This window comes from Hypomesus transpacificus, unplaced genomic scaffold, assembly GCF_021917145.1.
Source record: "Hypomesus transpacificus isolate Combined female unplaced genomic scaffold, fHypTra1 scaffold_228, whole genome shotgun sequence".
NCBI classification, from domain to species: Eukaryota; Metazoa; Chordata; class Actinopteri; order Osmeriformes; family Osmeridae; genus Hypomesus; species Hypomesus transpacificus.
The window spans coordinates 153375-175392 of NW_025813763.1; the positions used below are offsets into that span (position 1 = coordinate 153375).

Here is a 22018-nt window from a genome sequence, read left to right on the forward strand (position 1 = left end):
TCGGCATTAACACGCTGCGTTAACGTAAGACTCTTATCGCTGATAAAAATATCGCCATTAATCTATTCTCAAAGTTGGGTTGGGAGCTGGGTCTATACTACGCAAGTTATAATGACTTTCATCTTGATATTTTAGCGCGGATGTATACCTAGCCAAATTCCACTGTAGGGGGCGAGAATGAGTCTTCGAACGTGTGTGTATGCCTTGTGTATGAAATTACCACATCAAATATGACGCGCTAACATGAATGCAGCTATGAAGCCGCCGGGTTTGCTTCAGGGAAAATGTATTATTAAGAAGCTCCCAATGGAAACCTTGACCAGACTAAGGTTGTTTGACTTTGTGCTATGCGGAATTAGTTTACTGTAGGAGTTCTTCCAGTCTCAAATACCACCTAAACACAAAGCATCCCTTAGCTAATGCGTAAGATGCAGGGTCAAACACTGATGTAGCGCAGGAGAAGAGTTGTCGTCAAACTACTGTTTGAGTGCAACCGAGGAAAGCCCGTCAGCACAGCTCTATCAGCCAAGCTAACTAATCTCCTCGCTCACCTGGCTTGAGAAACCCGTTCTCAAAGACTTACTTTTAGTCATTATTTGGGTAGCACATATTCTGAATGCCTTTGGTGGAATTCAAATGAGCCATTTTAATCTAGATTAATCTAGATTAACGCCAAGATTACAGTAAGTAAGTAAATTAGTATTCTAATACTTTTTTCGAATACTGTAGTTTAATAAAAAAAAAGTTTTTTTAATGACAAATTAAAATAAGCTTTCCATGCGTCGTGAATTCGAATAGTTGTGACGTCAGACGACAGAAATTATGAAAACACAATAAAAAAAGGTAGGCTACGTGACCCTGCATTCTGCTGCTAGTTTACTTTCATTTCATTTGGTGCTACAAGGAGCGTCCTAGCTAAGCAATACCTCGCAACAACCTCAGTTCCGGCAGAGTCTTTTCTACGCCAGCCTGCTCGTAAATCGACTCCGTACTCGCCTCTCCCGAGCATGTTTATATGCTAATTTTCCTGAATAAAAATGCACAGGGCTAATGCAGTTGTGGCTTATAATTTTTTTTACCAGTAGCCATGTAGCGAAATCAACTATTTATTTTTGCATTTGTGTGGTGGCGCACCATATCCTATAGAGGGTTTTCACGGACGCGTCATAAGACCGGAAGTCGCCATCTTGGAGGCACTCCCCATCACAACACTGAAGTAAATCCCGAACGTCGGCGAGGAAAATTGTGAATTATTGCCGTGTTTTAGGTTGTTCAAATAGGACAGATCGAGAAAATTATTTGGTTTATTATCGATTTCCAAAAGTTATTAAAAACCAGGGAAAGGAATGCCAGAGATTTTCAGAGGAAAGGAGGCGCTTGTGGTTGGCAAAGCTCAACCGAGACTAATAACAAAATAGTTTCTCACCACTTTTTATCAATAAATGATAACATGTAGGCTTATCTTATCTTATGAAACTAACTCAGATAGTGTACAGTGTAGGCCTACATAGCAAACTGGGGGTCTTTGAAATGAAAAGAAAAACACGATTGAGTGTCAGTTATGGTTAGGTTGATTTAAGACGTTATTGCATTACTTACTTTGGCCTTCACAACACAACGGTCGTTGAGGACTTGGTACTGCATCTCCCTCACCCATCCACACACCATCTGATTATAGGCCTCCAAACCTTTGTAAGCTTTAAGGTCTTCCGCTGTATATGGGCTCGGCGAGAAACTATGTAGTTCACAATATCTGGATATTCGACTGACGGCAGAATCACAGGGTCGTCACATATCCAAGAAGAGGGAGCTAACTGGTAAGGATCTGCAGCGCCAATAAATCCATTTTCTCATCATACCGACGGTTTTCTTGCGGTCCAAGGCCTTCCCTGTATGTCTTAGGATATTGGACACGTTTTGGTGGCCTTTTCGGTCGTTTAGACATGGCTAGAGTTGTACCAAAGAGTATAGAATTTGCGTTATTTTCTATAGCTTAATGTACTAGTCTAATAGCTTATGTAATATTGCACATATTTTCGTCCTATTTCCCCTAAATAAATAATATTAGCATACTTGAAGATACCTTACAGTATGTTCTAAATGGCATAAATGCTGCCAGTTAATAATTGACGTAACAACTTATTGTAAATGCAGTGGCCTAGCCTACACATTAAGGTAGGCCACTGGGAAGCATGTACACTGTCTGCTTCATTTGATCTTGATAGGATAAGCATTCTGTAGCAAATAATAACAATATACACACTATTTATTCATTAAAACTAGGCTACTTAAGCATAATAATGCACCTAAAATACAAACGTGAGCAAGGGCAGCAATCGCTATCGAATCAACAGACGTGCAATTTCGCAAGCAGGGGAAGAATATAAACAACGAAAATCACCAGTTAACTTAATTTAAATTTGCAAACTATAGACTAATATAATAACAGGCTTAAATGAACTGACAACATAAGTTATACGACTTTCAGTTCTCAAGGACGCACACGCGCAATCTCACCTGCGCTGTGAAGCGCGTCTGTGCTATTCTCCGACATGCGCTCTAACAATCACGGCTGATAGACGGCCTAAAATTTTGTTCAGCTCTAATTCTGATACCGTGGCGGCAGAAATTTTACCGTGACGGGCCGCGGTTTTTGAGGTATGACCTCAAAAAGACAATAAATGTCACAAATTGACATTTTGATAGAAAATGTCATAGTGCCCTTCTGGTAGAAACTAGCTAGTTTTATTTAGGTGGCCAATGCTGTGTCTGTAAATTTTGACAGAATTGTTTTAAATCATGTGGTGCGACCATTGAGTCACCTTTAGTCTCCTTTACAACGAGGTACAACTTGTAAGGAATGTGCATTAGTGGAATGAGCAACACAGCTAACCGTGTGAGTAGCAGCTCAAAAAAATGGGCCAAAATCCCCTGCAATATTCTTCTGTTGGTATTCACTCTCGTTTTGAGTTGCTTGGTGGATTGGATAATTGCACTCTCCCACAGTAATGAGGAAAAAACAACACATATTGGCAATTTTTCCACTTTATTCATTTTACACTGTCAGGGACCTCAGTAGCGTGTGGAAGATCCATTCGCAGCCACAACAGCTTGGCACCTCCTCATGCTGGTCTCCAGCCTGGTCACACACTGCTGTGGGATGGCATCCCATTCCTCAACCAGGATATGTCGCATATATGTGGCACATACAGCACGCCCAAGCTGATCCCACTTGAAGCTCAAAACCAGTGAATACCAACAGAAGAATATTGCAGAGGATTTTGGCAAATCTTTTGGGGCCGCTACCCACATGGTTACTTGTGTTGCTCATTGCACTAATGCACATTCCTTACAAGTTGTACTTCGTTGTAAAGGAGACTAATCAGGCTTTCTAATGATATAAAATACAATACCAATTGGTATGATTGAAGGGGAGGAATAATTGACCGAAGTAACGTTTCCAAACTTTTTTTGAGGAGTTTATATCCAATATCGACAGGTTTTGTGCTCTTCTATTATTTTGATGGTTTATGTACAAATAGTAATTCATTTGAATATTTAGGGCTGTCCCCGACTAATATTGTCTTTGGTCGACCAAAACACGACTAAAACGTCTGAAAATTGACTCATCGAACTTTAAAACGCAAAAAAGAAAAAAGAAAAAACGTAAAAACATTTTCGCGATCTTACTCAATGGCTGCTGGACATTGCAGATTCAGCCGCTAATAGCCTACTAATAATAAGACTCGTATCACCAGTCCTGTTGTAACCGAATGCCGATGGTATTTAGTCTCTTTTACAATGTACAACAAATTAAAAATATTGTTTGTTTAACACGCAAATCATCAGAACGCGCTTATCACTGCCTGAAAACTTGCAGCAAGCGAACTTACGTAGAAGCTGAGTGGGGAACGTTGCAACAGAGAAAGATTTTGTCTTGGCCGGAGAAGATAATGTCATTCGATTTGGATGTGATTCTTATAATAGGCATATTCCTTTTTCAACCCAGCGCGTTAGCATGAGTGAAGTACGGCTAGACCAACTTATGTTTTTCAGAGGGTAGGCTACATCATTTTCAAAGTCGAACTATGAAAAATAAACCGTTGTTGGCAGAGTTTGCATTCAACGTTTTTCGAGTCACCCGGTACTTTGTTAATGTAAATGTACTTTAATGAAATGCCACCATACCACAGATGTCTTTGCTATTTTGACTAATAACACCGACAAAGTAGGCTATGGCAGAGTTTGTAGTTCTGCAGCCAATTGTGCTTGTACAGTGTGCAAAATACCAAACCAAAACAAAGCGCAGATTAACGAAAGGGAAAACAGTAACACCTTTTCTTTAAAATTATATATTTTTAGAGTTGGTTTATTTGTCTTATATAACAGTGTTTCCCACACAGACTAATTTGTGGCGGTGCGCCACAGAATCAACACCGCCGCCACACATTGCGTTTCGTGAAACTTTTTTTTTTTATCGCTATTTAGGTTAAAACAAGCAGCATATTCGTTCAGCTGCATTTCCTTTCCCCTGCTCTCATTCTGTCACTCATGCATCTTTCTCACATATGCACACAGTCACAACGTCAGCACACGTTAGCAACAATGCATACATATGCCGTTCTAGTAAGACCGACAGCTATATCAGCGAGCCTTCAGCATTAGTGCCGTAGCTAAAAGTCGAGGAAAGTTGAGGCTACTTTTCGCTAGGTACCTTACTCACATTTACGTTTAGTCATTTAGCAGACGCTCTTATCCTGAGCGACTTACAGTACTCGAAGTTTCCCCTTCGTTCTTTTGGTGAGAAGTCTCAAGAGCTAGCTACTTACCCGGCGTCATGGAGCTGACCAGTTAAATAGTTGTTTAGCACTAGCGTTGCTACATGCATAATGCAGAAATTATATGTTAGTTGTTGTTAATTTTGTGAAGGTGTGAATCATTTTGGATTAATATTTAATGTAACAAATTATTAACAAATCAACTGTGTAACGAATTATTAACGAAGGAATTATTATGACCCCCCCCCCCCCCGGTCTGACAACCCCCACCCATCCCCACCACAATGAGATTTCTAATCTAATTAGATTTCAGTATAATATAATCTACAATTTCTGTTAAACATTACGTTAATTCAGCAATGATGACACAAGCGGGAATCAGATCTCACACTGCCATATGGCAGCTCAACTAAAACAATCTTAGTCGACCAAGAGCATATCGACCAGAAAATCGACTAGTCTACCAAGTGGGGACAGCCCTATATTAGTCTTTAAGCTATTTAAAGCTATTTAAAAATGGAATGAATGTAAAAATACGAAAGGGTATTTAACAGTTACCTGTAAAGTTGCAACTCAACAACCGCAACAATAGCCCATATGCCCTAAGAAGTGCAGAGTGCGGTGTAGTTTCCTCTCTGAGCAAATGGGGTTCTGTGTGAGATAGTGGAGACATGTTGTCGGCGTTAGAGTCTGATCAAGGAGATTCTGAGATCAGCAAACCACATCCTCCAGAGTCTCATCCAGCTGCACTGCCACAAGGTCTAGTGTCTTGGGAGAGATCATTCAGTTAAGAGTTAGACCACAGTCGACGAGCGCTCCCAGTGGCCTCAGAAGCAACGTGGAGAGAGGAAGAGATGAACAGAGAGAAATAAAGAAAATTGTGAAGCGGAAAGACTACAGGGGCTTAGACTACGTTAGATAGTGAAGTCTTAAATGTCCTTCCATGGCATTAAAATCATCCACACAAAAAAAACATACTTTAAATTCTCCAGATTAAAGATATCCTAAATAGAATGGTCTAATCTAGGAGATCATGTTCAGGATATTAACACTCCTCCAAGTAAAACTTGTACATTTGGAAAGCTGTCCTGTGTCAGCAATGGAAAGCGGATTATCCTAACTGTGCCACCTCACGGCGAGTGTGGAAAGGCGGTGAGACAGCGATAGCATGTGCTCACAGAGGCAGACAGAGTAACCTAATCCCTGTGACAGGCTTCTAAAATCACAGTATTCTGGTGCCTTCTGGAATGTGCTCTGTGTGCTCACTTGCTGGTAGGCAAGCAAGCTGACTCGCTTGCTAGGCCCCCTCTGGCAATGCTGTACTTCCTTTATCTTATTGGCACATGAACACGCCTGCAATCACACACATTTGCAAAGACTCACACATTCTCTCTCTCAAACACACATACACTCTAACCCAAAATAAAGATGGCCAATATACAGGGTGACTTGGCTAACTTCAGGCTTGTTTAGCAACAATGTGAGACCCCAGAGACCGACAGGCTGCATGTAGTCCTAGCTGTCACAAACCCTCTTAGGACCAAATTCTAGCAGAGTAGCAAAGGGTCATGGGATACTTGGCAAGCCAGCTGTGAGATAGGAAGTGTGGATACAGAAGTGAACACAGGGTGGAAAAGTGATGCAATCTGGCACAAAAAAGTTTGTGTTACCCAGCAGTTCAAACCAGTTGATGATACCTTATTATAATATTGTACTGGTGCACTTAAATGCACAACTTTTAAAGAATAGTATTTTCTGTTCTAACAAAGCCAGATTTCGAAAAGACCAACCCAATACACATGCTCTTGATGTAAAATTCCCTCAGCAAATCCACTATTTAAAATTTAGGCTTCACTGATATTTTATTGAGAGCAAAAGGAACATTCCGTTTTCTTTTGCAGATAGTTAGCGGCACTAATGTGTGTGAAAGCAGTCACACAGTCGAGTTTTGCAGTCATCCCTTCGGATCACCTCCTTCAGTAGTTTAAAGCCCAGGGCTCCACACTAACTTTGTTTACTATGATCACTACTAGGGGTAGTTAGGGCTACCGCTAACTGAGAAATGTAATAAAAATATTTCCATATTTTAAATGCATTACTGATAATGTGCCGTTTTATTTTTGTTCACGGTAGGGCTGTGCGATATGACCAAAATCTCATATCCTGATATAGATCCTTTCATATCCCGATAACCATACATATAGGGCTGCAACTAAATATTTTTTTAGTAATCGATTAATCTGTTGTTTCTTTTTTCGATTAATCGATGAATCGGATAAAAAACAAAAGCAAAAAAGCATTAATTTCCAACCCTTTATTCAAAAACAGAACTGACAATGCAAATTCACCGTGCAAAAAATCTTCAGAATGTGCACAAACAGGCACACAATTTTGAATAAGTTATTGATATTAGCGTGAATTTAAAGCTATATTCCAAGATGAGTAATTTATTTGAGTTTTGTTAAAAACTTTATGGAAAATTGAAAGGTTGTGGAAGTAGGCTAAGTTATTACAACAATCTGGTGTATATTTAAGATTATCTGACACAATTTTGATGAAACTAACTTTACCTCTGTCAATCACAATTTTTCGATGTATTTAGTGTGAAATGCTCCCACACCTTGGATGACTTTGGTTGTAGCTACTGATTTCTCTGCCTCCGCCATGTGTTTCATAACAACGTTACTCAACAACGTCTCCTCGATGGCCTTTCCTCTATGGAGGATTGTAGGGGCCAAAACTAAATAAATAAATACTTATAACTAAATAAATAAATAATTATATAACACAAAGCTTAAATAACTGAGTACTTATATAATGAAATGCCTAATTGACATAGAAAATACATACATTACAAATTAAATGAGACACTAAATATATAAATGTTACATGCATTTGTGTGTATATATATATTTACGTTTTAATTTGTTCACATTTATTTATTTATCCTTACATTTATTTATTTATCCTTACATTTATTTATTTATCCTTACATTTATCCATGGTGTAACTTGCTGCAGCAAAATAAATCCGTGGTCCGCCGTCACCAAGTCAGGGGGCGGGTTAAAGCCTCTGATTGGTGGTTCAACTTGAATCGACAGCTTTTGGCTCATTCAAGATGGCAGTTCGTAGTGCGGATTCAATGAATGAAATATTGCATGCTACAGTGGTCGGAATGTTGTCGGTAGATGAAGAGATGGAGGCAACTGCCAATTCACTTTTTTTTTTTACATCATATTGAGAGCTTCGCTGAAATTATAGCAATGACTGACACAGACATCAATGGAAATGTGTTGACGATCCTCGGCAAGATGGTATCTCAAGATCGATCTCAAGACCGAAACCAACGTTGGTATCAGTAGCCTATTGATTGATACTGGCGTTATAAGATCGATACTTAAGTTTCAATTTCTGTTCTCTACATTCAGTACACAATTCCCTTTATATCATAGTGGTTGTAACTTGTGCAAACTTCGCTCAAGGTCACTTTGCCCCTCCCCTGCAAGGCTGTGAGTTGTTGCCGGTGTGTACGTGCAGTAACACGACTCAATGGCACAAACTAACAGTATTTTTGACAAAACTCTTTGTCCTGTGTTTTATTATGATCATAATCATGAACAAGTAATTAAAGGAAAAATCATTAAATGATGATGAACATTTTAAGTCAAATGTTCATGTTGATGTTGCATTCACTTCATAAATTATGAGGCATTGCGCCCTCGACACAAAAGTAGATAAACTGCTTTTCTAAGTAAAAAGTAATATTGCAAATCAGCAATATTGGTATTGGCAGGGTGCCATATGGCCCTCTATTTACTCCTTGGTATCGGATCGATACCAAATTTTGCAGTATCGCACACCCCTAGCAGCTGCAGAGTGAGGTGATAGAGGATCCCTCTAGATTGAAGAGACCTTGATCGCCCCCACACTTGGTGACGGCAGACGACTGATTTATTCTGGTGCAGCAAGTTACACTATGGATTAATGTAAGGATAAATAAATTAATGTAAGGATAAATAAATCAATGTGAACACATTAAAATGTAAATATATATCTACACACAAATACATGTAACATTTATATATTTAGTGTCTCATTTAATTTGTAATTTATATATTTAGTATGTCAATTAGGCATTTCCATTACATAATTAATTATTTATTTAAGCTGTGTGTTATATAATTATTCATTTATCCAAGTATTTATTAATTTAGTTTTGGCCCCTATAATCCTCCATATTCCTCTACCTCCGCTCCGTGCTCACCTAAGCATTTTTTTAAATACTCAAACATCTCCGCGACTTATTGAGTGGCATAATAATTGCGCGACGCAACGAGTCGATCATGAAATTCGTTGCCAACGCTTTTCTGCCGACCTCCTGTCTTTCCAACTCTATACAGGAGCATTTATGTTAGTGCAAACAACTGTTGTGGCTCGACATGTTTTCATTTCTCTACAAAATGCTCGCTAATTGCACAGAAGTATAGTGCCTGCTGTGAGTTGTCCATCGTTCTATCCAACATTACATAAACAATAAAACTTCATCTTTAGATTCTTAACTTTAATACAGATGACATTTAAGAATGTTTAATATTAGCCGTCAATCACTCCCGTTGCGAGACAAAGGGAAGTGATTGAAAAAAAATGGACTGTACAAGAAAAGTTGGCTGCAGTATAGGTTATCATGAGTCTCGCCCCTTCCATGTTAGCAGATGGAACATGAGCCAAACAAAAAAGTCTAAGGGCACCGCTCAGGGCTCGACATTAACGATGGCCCGATGGCCCGGGGCCAGTAAAAAGTAACGTCGGGACAGTAAACTAGCAACTCACTGGCCCGATCGGGCCACTGCAAATTATTCATAAAAAATAAAAAAATGCATTGTAAAAGTTAACATCCTTCATGTGTTTTGCTATCTGCTAAATGCATAAATAACTGCATCTCGTGGAGCGCACAGTCAAATCAAGAGTTGAGTGACGAGTGGTTGTCAAATTGTACTAATCTCGATACATTTTCTAAAAACTGGCGCGAGACAATAAAGTGAAGATGGCAGTAAAGTAGAGCTACGAGCTTAAACGGAAGAAACTTTTTTTATGGAACGAAGATGCACTGTGTCGTCTGTGGTATGTTCCCTTCTAAAGCAGACAAATGTGTACCTTTTTACACAGGCACCGACAACTTTCGAAAGCAATCCTAGAGCCATGCTAGTAGACAGCACCTGGTTTGCGTGACAGCTAAGCGGATAATTAACAATCCATCTTCGAGGCCGTTGAACATGCTGGTCAGGAATTTAAATGTAGATGCCCATCGTGTTATTGCACGACTTAAAACAACGGCATATCGCGTAATTAAGACGGGCCAGCCGTTCGCCTCGTTCCCCCAGGCTATTAAACTGCACCAGGAGAATGGTGTCGACTTGGGTACTTAGTATCATACTGATAGTGGCGCTTGTGTAGCGGCTGCGGAGATCTCGTGCATGGAGAATACCAAATCAAATTCCTAGTATCTGTATACATGGCGAAATAAAGTTGAATCTGAATCTGATGAAATGCTATGGAAGCTTTATTAGCATTGAGGGACCAGAGGTTTCAGTTTCAGCCAGACAGAGTTGTGCAGAGATGGCTGTCAGCAGGGAAGAGAGCACGTCATGTTTGAGGTTAAAAGTCAATTGTTTTGCTGACTATTACCTTTTTATTTTTTATCACTAGAAATGTGATTTCATTTTTATTTTTTTTATATCCAGGATATGTTTAATAAATGGTTAAGCATGTTAACAGAGTAACACAACTTATAAGTCTTTGGTTTTGTTGTAACAATGATAAATTACAACTTTTGGAGGGGGGGCCAGTAAAAATTGTCTTGGGGCCAGTAAGTTTCAAACCCACTGGCCCGGTGGGGCCATTAAATTTTCAATGTTGAGCCCTGCGGCTAATCATTTTTTCCCCCAAAGATGGTTTCTGTCAGTTTAGGTAGTTATTATCAAGCTGGTGGGTGTTCAAGTACTAATTTTTCTGATCCGTTGGTTTTTAATTAGTTAATTACGATTATATTAAAGGGGTTATTGTGTGCTTGCGATTGGTATTGGTGGGACCTCCATACCTCGGCTCCAGCAAACATCACTACTGCGCAGGCTCTGGCTCCAAATTACATCACCAGCGCAAGATGGCAGCACCCGTATCTGAGATATTTGGCTTTAATTTTGTACAATCGGAGGAAGCGGAGTCGCGTCATCCATTCTTTTTACAGCTATGAGCAAGACATGAGTGTAGAATACATTAACCATGCAGTTGAATAATCACTCACAGACCCTCCCCCTCACACATGTTGGCCAACTCTGGCAGACTCACTACCTCCTCGGGGGGGTGGGGGGTCATTTGTGCAATAGACTAATGCGTACTGCAGAGAAGGGAGACTGGCGCTTGTCACGGTTTGGAATGAAGATTGTGCCTTTGACCAACAAAGATTAGCTGTAATGTTATTCAAATAATATAGGTAACAATTGAGGTGTTCTTAAAAATGTTATTTGTTACATAGAACATTTACACAATTTCTGCAGAATTAAACACTTTCTGTTATGTACTGTATTGCAGCTTTGTCCCAAGATCTTTACAGACCGTGAAGATTATTTAATGCTCAACACTTGAACGGGGGCTTATTACTTAAAAGAGGAATTATTTACTGTGTCGTCTCAGTTACACTATCAGGGCTTGGAAATACTGTGACTTGCTAAAGTAGGCAAATGGCTAATAGAACATAACATTTCAAAATAATTTCAAGAAATCAAACACCTGCAAAACGTTACATATAGCTAGCAAACTAACGTTAGTTGTAATCGCTTTAACTTGTCCAGTGGGGCAAATCAATGTTTCTTCCACTTGCCCTACAAAGAATTCCACTTGTCCCAGACAAGCGGACAAGCCATAATGTCGAGCCCTGTCTGGGAATACATCCATGTCATATTCTTGTCCTCACACACACAATTGTCCTGAACTTCATGGCAGTGCTAGTTTGGTCTGACTTGAAGGTCCCATGACATGAAAACTTCACGTTAGGAGGTTATTTAACATTAATATGAGTTCCCCTAGCCTGCCTTTGGTCCCCCAGTGGCTAGAAATTTCAAATAGGTGTAAACCAAACCCTGGGTATTCTTCTCCGCCTTTGAAAAAATTAGAGCTCAAACGCTCTGTTTTGAAAATCCCCCTATTGTGACGTCAAAATAGGGAGTTACCTCCCCTTTCTCTGCTTTGCCCGCCCAGAGAATCTGGCCCGCCTCTAAGAAACAGAGCTACGACCGTGCGAGTGCCATATCAGTTTTTCCTAGAGAGACATCATGGCTTGCAAACAAACGAAGCATAACAGTTGCTCAGTGTTTGGATGTACAAATGAAAATAAAAGTATTTTTACAGTTCCTTCATCCGAGCCTCTGAAGAACCAGTGTCTTAATTTTATTGTCTCTGGAAATGCGCCAACACAACTTCCCAAAGTTTTGTATGTTGCTTTACTGTATATGGTTACGGTGAAAGAAATGTTGGGCCTATGTACAATGAATGTGTTTTAGGAGATGTTTACAGCTAGTTAAGAAGCTTGATACAATGTATGTTGATTCGACTCATTTGGTAGAGATGCCACCTGTAGTTTTATAACACCTAACTAGGAGACATGAAGTCTAGGAGACGTGAAGTCGGGGTGACCTGAAAGAGATCTTGTCACCTAGGGGGAAGAGACAGTTGTTCTAAAGACCATGTGGATTCAACTGTATTGTTCTAAAGATTTAACCAATGACAGAAGAGATTTGGTATAGCTGCATGTCTGTAGGATGGACCAATGACTTTTGAGAACTGTCGTATCTATAAAATGGTCTGTTGAAGAATGTTCTGGGGGGTTCAGGGCCATCAGCTGAGTACATTTACATGTAGTCATTTAGCAGACGCTATTATCCAGAGCGACTTACAGTAAGTGCAGGGACATTCCCCCCGAGGCAAGTAGGGTGAAGTGCCTTGCCCAAGGACACAACGTTATGTGGCACTGCGGGGAATCGATCCGGCAACCTTCTGATTACTAGCCCGACTCCCTCACCGCTCAGCCATCTGACTCCCAGAGTAGTGCTGGTGGGCTGGATTCTCCCGGTTCCATTCTAGAATGCTAGATGGAGCTGTATGGAATTGTCTTTGTGTTATTGTCTTATGTTTGTGTGCTGATGATGTTATGTTGGTAACGTTATTATGTTTAGACCTACGTCAAATAAACATTAACTCTATACTTCAGCCAACTTCAGCTTGAACGATTGATTCTCTAAAAAATGTCAGCGACAGTTACCTAGCTTGCTACCTTTAGGATGTGGCTGTAACATTAGCTCTGCAGCTAACAGCTCAGTTACTGTCGCTAATATAAAGGTAGATAGCATCAAGTGAGTGAATACACTAGGGCTGTCTCCGACTGAGATTTTCTTTGGTCGACCAAGTCTCGACTAATACATCTGAAAATCAACTTATCGAAATTTGAAACACTTTTTTTTCAAAAAATAAAATAAAATGTAGGCTACAAACATTTTCGCGATCTGACTCAATGGCTGCTGGACATTGCAGATTCAGCCGCTAATAGGCTACTAATAATAAGACTCGTATCACCAGTCCTGTTGTAACCGAAGGCCGATGGTATTTAGTATCTCTTAAAATGTACTACAAATTAAAAATATTGTTTGTTTAACATGCAAATCATCAGAGCGCGCTTATCACTGCCTGAACTTGCACCATACGAACTTACGTAGAATCGAGTGGAACGGTGCAACAGAGAAATATTTTTTTGTCTTGGCCAGAGAAAATAATGTCATTCGGTTTGGATCTTCTAATAGCCATATTCCTTTTCCAACCCAGTGCGTTTTGCATTAGCGAAGTAGGGCTAGGCCAACTTACGTTTTTCAGGTGGTAGGCTACATCATATTCGACGTTGAACTATGAAAAATAAAACCGTTGTCAGCAGAGTTTGCATTCCAAGTTTTTTGAGACACCCAGTACTTTGTAAATGTAAATGTAATTTAATGAAATGCTGCCATACCACAGATTTCTTTGCCATTTTGACTAATAACACTGAAAAAGTGGGCTATGGCAGAGTTTGTAGTTCTGCAGCCAATTGTGCTTGTGCCGTGTCTAGCCACTATACACGACAACATAATACAGCCTATAACAGAGTGCTCACTAGACATCAACTAATGTAGAACTACATAATTAAGGGACTGCGCTAACCAGTATCAAAGCATTCATACAACTACTTAGGTATGTAGATATGTAGATAACTATTAAGGGTGTAACAATACACTCAGCTCATGATTCAATAAGTATCACAATACTGGGTTCACGATAGGATACGTAGATATGTTGAACCCCCCCAAATAATGACATTTAACAACTTTAAGAATATGCAATATTTTAGGATTTTATTTAAACTTCTGTATGTAAAGTGTTGTTTTACCTTGAAATGTATTGTTTTTCTTGCAGTTTAGTAAACTCATTGTTATAATTGTAAAAAAAATATATATATGATTTTTTAAATTTGTGAATCGATATGAGTTGCTATAAGACTGAATCTTGATTCAAATGTGAATCAATTTTTTCCCCCCCCCTATTATTTTGCCGAAATGGTAGCTAGCTAGCTAGCATTAGTCAGCTTCTGGGCAGTGATGTGCGGTGATGTCAGTAAGAGGGTAGGCACTGAGTTATGAAAGCCAGATTACCTAATTTATTGTTAGGCTAATATGTCAAAACAGTAAATGCAGTAAACAGTAGGCAGCAGTTTACAGCCGCTGAATGTTAGCACAGCCATATAGCCAATCTTTTGTCTGTTTGAAAAGATCGAAAACATGTTGTCCCTTTTGCTGCAGTAGTCCATCAAAGTCTGGCGTAGACCTCCCTCTTGCTATTAACTCCTTTTTTGAATAAAATCGAGCTTGGAGAAATTCCTCAACTCTGATTTTGGCAGACACCGCTGCTGTCATTTTGACTTTAATTTTGCGGGGATTACGCTTACAACGTAGCCAGTGTAATGACGTTAGCTGTGCAAATTTCCAGGAATATCTCGATTTTAATTGGTCCATGTTTGATACGTAACGTAGATGATTACTGGCATAACATATTTACGGGCAAAGGCACAGCAGAGTTGTGCTTTTCGACGTACATGTTAAAGAATACAGGATCGAAGTGCGCATGCGCAACATTAGTTTTTCGTTGTCGTCCGCAATGAATGGACAGTAAAAGCACTCATTATTCTACCATTTTGTTGTATTTGATTATGAGTAACTGCTACATTTGTCATCGTAACGTCTAAACAATTGGATTAACACACATTTTGCATATGTAAATCACAAGAATAATCAGTAAAAATACAAATACAAGTTTATTAAATACAATTATTTAATACAAATTTTTACGTTTGAATTTTGGCAGGGTAGGCAGTGCCTACCTTGCCTACCCTGACTGCACGTCACTGCTACTGGGCTAAGTTACCTAGCATAATACTCGTAGCAATGCTACTACCATACTAGTGTTAATTGTTAGCCTTCTCATTAGTACATTTTAAAGCCATATTAAAGCGTCTGTCGCATAGTTTTTGTCTATCGCAAATAACCAACTCTGCCACACACAACATTGAACACATAATGTTTTTTCTTTTCCGGTATTTACACACAGTTCCAGTTTTGTCTGTTTCTTTTTTACCGTCCCTTACAAAAAATAAGTATACTTCAAGTTTATTTTGTAAGTATATTTAGTATAAAAAGTTTACTATTATCATGTTACTTTAAGTATACTAGCAGTGTACTTATTAATATAATTTCTTTGTACTAAGTAAACTGAATTGTCCCACTTTTTGGGTCATTAAGTACACTTTAAAGTTATAGTGTATTTCAAGGTTTACTTTTGAATACTGCAAAGTAGCCTGTGTAGTGCACTTCAGTTGATGAAGTATACTTCCTAAAGAGCCTCAAAGTATACTTTGCAATACTTTCAAGTGCACTTTCATTTCAATGTAAGTTGTTAAACTATCATTATGGATGACGCTCTTATATTATTCTCACATCTGCGTGCATGACGCGTATGACGTGTATGTTGTTGAGTTCTCTTGTATGATGCACAGAGACGGTTGGACATAGCCGGTGCACAGAATAACGAATAAATACTTATAAAACTGACGCTCCGCTCATACTTCTACGCCAAGTTATGCCAGCGCAACTCTGATAACTTAACAGGTTATGGGCCCAGAGTTGAAGATAAGCGAGCATGAATAAGTTTAACGCGACGTATAACACGATATGCTAGCTAGCAGAAGAAGCTAGAAGAAATTGGCGGGATGGCTAACCGAGCAACAGGAGTTCCAGCATCCCAGCTTTTATTCGATGGGTCTGAGGATAAATTTGACCTTTGAGAAACACGGTTCCTTGAATATTTACACATTCTGAAATTAAAGGAGACTGTCTTACGAGAACCAGGTGAAGCAAGTGATGAAGATAGTCGGAAGAATGCCGACTGCTATGCCGAGCTGGTAAGGCTAATAGACGATAAAAGCCTATCGCTAATCAGACATGAGGCTGCTTATGATGGCAGGAGAGCCCTACGTATACTCAAAGAACATTATTCAGGGAAGAGCAAGCCACGGATTATAAATATGTACACATCATTAACCAAACTGCGTATGGCAGACAGTGAGACTGTCACTGACTATTTAATAAGAGCAGAGAACATCATTACAGCATTAAGAGAGGCAGGAGAGACCATAAGTGATGGACTGATCGTAGCCATGACGCTAGGCGGACTACCAGACTCGTTCAAGCCGCTAGCCGTCCATGTGACACAAAATGAAGATAGTGTTACATTTGCAGACTTCAAAAGAAGACTACGAGTCTATGAGCAGGGTTCGACATAAGCGATGGCCCGGGGCCAGTAAAAAGTAACGTCGGGACAGTTAAATAGCAACTCACTGGCCCGATCGGGCCACTGCAAATTATTGATTGAAAAAATAAATTTGCATCGTAAAAGTTAACATCCTTCATGTTTTGCTATCTGCTAAATGCATAAATAACTTTGCAGCTCGTGGGGCGCACATTTGGCAAATCAAGAGTTGAGTGAGTGACGAGTGGTTGTCAAATTGTAATTCTATAATCATGATACATTTTTTAACAACTGGCGCGAGACAAAAGTGAATGCAAAGTAGAGCTATGAGTTCAAACGGAAGCAACTTTTTTTATGGAGCTAAGATGCACTGTGTGGTCTGTCGTATGTTCCCGTCTAAAGCAGACAAAAGTGGATATTTTTTACACAGGCACCGACAATTTTCGAAAACAATCCCTGACCAGCCATGCTAGCAGACAGCACCTGGTTTGCGTGACAGTTAAGCGTATGGTTGACAATCCGTCTTCCAGGCCGTTGACCATGCTGGTTAGGAATTTAAATGCAGATGCCCATCATGTTATTGCACGACTTAAAACAACGGCATATCACGTAATTAAGACAGACAGACGTTCGCCTTGTTCCCCCAGGCTATTGAACTGCAGCAGAAGAATGGTGTCGACTTGGGTACTTAGTATCATACTGATGAAATGCAATGGAAGCTTTTATAAATTAGCATTGAGGGACCAGAGGTTTCAGTTTCAGCCAGACAGTCGTGCAGAGATGGCTGTCAGCAGGGAAGAGAGCACGTCATGTTTTAGGTTAAAAGTCAATTGTTTTGGTGACTATTACCTTATAATTTTTATCACTAGAAATGTGATTTCATTTTTGTTCTTTTTATATCCAGGATGTGTTTAATAAATGGTTTAAAATGTTAACAGAATAACATAACTTATAAGTCTTTGGTTTTGTTGTAACAATGTAAATTACAACTTTTGGAGGGGGGGCCAGTAAAAATGGCCTTGGGGCCAGTAAGTTTCAAACCCACTGGCCCGTGGGGCCAGTCGCAATTTTTTTTTATGAGAGAGAAATCAGAGAAAATGAAAATGACAGAACCAACTACAGACAATGTGATGAAAACATACACAAGACAGGGCAGAGGCTATAGCAAGCCACACAATAACAAGAAAGAAGAAGATGCCAACATTACTTGCTACAAGTGTGGAATAAAGGGACACAGGGCGAGAACATGTTACAGAAAAGTGTGGTGCAATTACTGTAAGAATAATACGCATGCAGAGTCACTTTGTAAGAAAAGGGGAGACAAGATGGCGTCAGAAAAGTTGCAGAGGAGCAAGATGGCGACCAAGACCACTTCTTCAAGGCCGAATAAGTCAAGAGTGATAGACCACCAGGTAACATGAAGATGAAAGGCATCATGGTGGATGCGGGGGCGACTTCCCACATTGTAAATGACATCAACAAGTTCAAAAGCTTTGACAACTTGTTCCAGTCAGAGAGACCCACTCAGTGGAGTTAGCAGACGGAAGCAAATGCAGTGGAATAGCACAAAAGAGAGGAACGGCGGTGATACATTTTCTAGACAACGCAGGACAACAACACACAGCGCAGCTACGAGATACACTCTACATGCCATTGTACCCACATGACATATTTTCAGTGGCAAGAGGAACAAATGGAGGAGCGACAATCACTTTCAAAAAGGGGAACAGTCGCATGGTCACCAAGGGTGGTAGCAGGTTTGACATCCATGAGGAGGGAAACTTGTACTACTTACCAACTGTTGAAAAGGATGTTGATCAATGTAAATGGTGTCATGATATGCAAACGTGGCATGCAATATTGAGTCATTGTAATTATGAAGATGTGAAAAAGTTGCAGGGTGTTGTGAAAGGCATGGAGATTAAGGAAGGTGCATTAGGGTTTGATCAGTCATGTGATGTGTGTACACAGGGAAAGTTCACCCAGACAAGAAATACGGAGCCAGATAGGAAGGCAAAGAAGCCCCTAGAACTAGTCCACACCGACTTAGCCGGTCCCATGCGGAAACCAAGCATAGAAGGACACAGATATGCACAGTCCTTTACAGACGACTACTCAGGCACTATGCTTGTATACTTCCTAAAATCCAAGAGTGATACAGTGCAATCTACAGAAAGATTCTTAGCAGACATAGATCCTTATGGAGAAGTCAAGTGTATCCGTTCAGATAACGGCACTGAGTTTACAAGTCGAAACTTCCAGACACTGTTAACAAAAAATAGGATTAGACATGAGAGGTCTGCGCCTTACTCACCCCACCAAAATGGCACTGCAGAGAGAGGGTGGAGAACACTCTGATAGAAAGCGGGTTACCAGATAAGCTATGGAACTACGCTGTACAGACCTCCGCTTATGTGAGAAACAGATGCTACAGCAGGCGTACAAAGAAAACGGCATACGAGCTATTCACAGGCAAGGTACCAGACATATCCAAATTGCAAAAAATTGGTTTTGCCTATAAGCAAGAGAAAAGCTAATTAGACTCCAGATGTGAGCAAGGTGTTTTTATAGGCTATGATAAAAAAACAGCCCAGCCTCTCTAGTATACTATCCAGAAACTAAAACAACCAAGGAAAGGGAGACACAAACATCTGAGTCACACACAGAATACGGGGATGTACACTCTACTGTTGACAACAGTGGAGAGAATGTTGTTGATGAGAATGTGGAAAATGTACCAGTTCAGGGTGTTCAAAGTGGTACTAGTGAGGCCACAGAGACTGTGATCAGAAGGTACCCACTGAGAACCAAAAAGAGACCAGCTCATCTACAGGATTTTGAGACAGATGACAAACTACACACATGCATGGACTCTTGTTACAGAACAGTGTGTGACATACCTCAAACCTACCGGGACGCCATTGCATCAAGCAAAGCAAGGCAGTGGATGAATGCCATGAGAGAGGAGATGCATCTCTGGAGGAGAATGAGACTTTCAGCCTTACTCAGTTGCCACCAGGCAAACAGACAGTGGGGGGCAGATGGGTTTATGCACTTAAGACAGAAATGGATGGATCTGACAAATACAAAGCAAGATTCGTAGCAAAAGGCTACAGTCAGAAACCAGGCACTGACTACGAGGAGACCTTCTCACCCACAGCTGAAATGACGAGTGTGAGAGTGGTCATGCAAAAGGCTGTACAAGATAACCTCATCCTACACCAAATGGACGTTAAAACAGCTTATTTGCATGCCCTAATTGATCGTGAGATTTATATGGAGCAACCTGAGGGTTATGAGAAAAAGTCTGAAACAGACGAAAAACTAGTGTGTAAATTACAAAAATCTCTCTATGGTCTAAAACAGTCAGGGAGAAATTGGAATGCTATGTTGCATACATGTTTAATTGAGAATGATTTTGTACAGAACCCAGCTGATACATGTGTGTATACGAAAGAAAACCACAACGAAAAAGTAATCCTAATCATATGGGTTGATGATCTGATCATAACAGCTAGCAATGAGAATGTTCTGAAACATGTAAAGGGAATGCTCACTGAAAGGTTCAAAATGAAAGACTTGGGAAAGCTGAGATATTTCTTGGGCATAGATTTTGGAACAAACAGATGGTGCAGTCAAAATGTCACAGGAGAGATATGTGAGCAAAATTCTAGATCGATTCGGAATGCAGGATTGTAAACCTAGAGAAACTCCATGTGAACCAAAACTTGAATATACAGAAGCTGCAGAAAAAATGAAAGACCCAAGAAAGTACAGGGAGGCAGTAGAAAGTTTAATTTATTTGTCCACATGTACCCGACCAGACATAACTTTTGTGGTCAGTAAACTCTCCCAACACTTTGCTGAACCAACAGTAGAACACTGGAACACATTAAAACAGGTGTCCAGGTACCTCAAAGGTACAACAGATCAAGGATTATGTTTCAGGAGAAATGACACAGAAAAACTAGGCCTAAGAATCTACAGTGATGCTGACTGGGCAGCAGATCCAGCGGATAGGCGTAGTACATAAGGATATTGTGTCAGTCTAAATGAGGGAAGCTCTTTGATATCCTGGAAAACAAGAAAACAACCAACAGCAGCTTTATTCACCTGTGAGGCTGAGTACATGTCCTTAGCATCAGCCATACAGGAATGCATCTACTTAGAACAACTACTCAGGGGTGTAGACGCATACCAATACGCACAAACAAAGGTGTATGAAGACAACCAAGGTGCCATAGCACTAGCCAAAAATCGAGTCAATAGACAACGGTGCAAGCACATTGACATTAAGTATCATTTTATTAGGGAAAATGTGAACAACGGAAAGTTTATTTTGGAATATTGTCCTACTGAGCAAATGATTGATGATGTCCTGACAAAGCCACCTACAAAGCTAAAGTTACAAAGATTTACAAGAAACATGTTTGGTACTTAAAAGTGCAAAGAGTATTTTGTTTCTTTAAGATAACAAGGTTATCAAATTCTGTTACTTTTGTTTTCATGCAACCTAATGAGATAAGAGCAAGTGGGGGTGTTAAACTATCATTATGGATGACGCTCTTATATTACGGTAATAGCATTGGCTGTTGTGTTTGAGATGTTAGGTTTCTCACATCTGCGTGCATGACAGGTATGACGTGTATGTTGTTGAGTTCTCTTGTATGATGCACAGAGACGGTTGGACATAACCAGTGCACAGAATAACAAATAAATACTTATAAAACTGACGCTCCGCTCATACTTCTACGCCAAGTTATGCCAGCGCAACTCTGATAACTTAACATAAGTACTTCAAGAAGTAAACTTCTAAATGTAATTATACTATTACTTACTAATGTATTAAAATGTTTACGAGCCCCTCAAGCACTTCCGATCTTAAATCACTTGGCGAGAACGGGGCCCTCGCAACCTTTCACTGCAGATTCTTAGCTGAAAGAAGCTATTTCACTAAGTTCCAAGAATCCAGCTGTTCTTATGAAATGTAACAGTCATTTAACTCATGGTTACAATGGTAAACCAGCACAACAATGACAATTACCACACAACAAAACACAACATTCTAAGCAGACACATTTAAAAAACGAAATTCATGAAGTTACATTTGTATTTCAAACAAACGCCAAACATCAGCAAATTTTAACACTATTTACTGCCTTGCATCATGGGAATTGACTAGCCAATGAGCCACACTATCTCCATTATTTCACGTCGTTATTTCGTTCTTCAGTCAGTTTGACAGTATAACCTTCAAATGCATAATGCAACCCTTCTGTCTGCTTCTTTCTCAAGTAGCATTTTTTTCCATTAATACTCCAATTGATAATTATTAGTATAAGATTATAAGGATTCAGAATGTT

At 39.8% G+C, this 22018-nt stretch overlaps 1 protein-coding gene across 2 annotated transcripts in view; it reads right to left on the reverse strand.

Moving 5' to 3' along the window:
- The window catches only part of nck1b (NCK adaptor protein 1b), a 132345-nt gene that overhangs the window by 95765 nt on the left and 14562 nt on the right, over positions 1-22018 (reverse strand). The window contains exon 1 of one of the 2 annotated variants that reach the window (XM_047014234.1): positions 5337-5355. The exons of the other annotated variant lie outside the window; for it this stretch is intronic. The gene's annotated coding sequence lies outside the window, so the exon portion shown is untranslated. Of the gene's footprint in view, positions 1-5336; positions 5356-22018 lie in introns of those variants that run through there. 2 annotated transcript variants of the gene reach the window in all.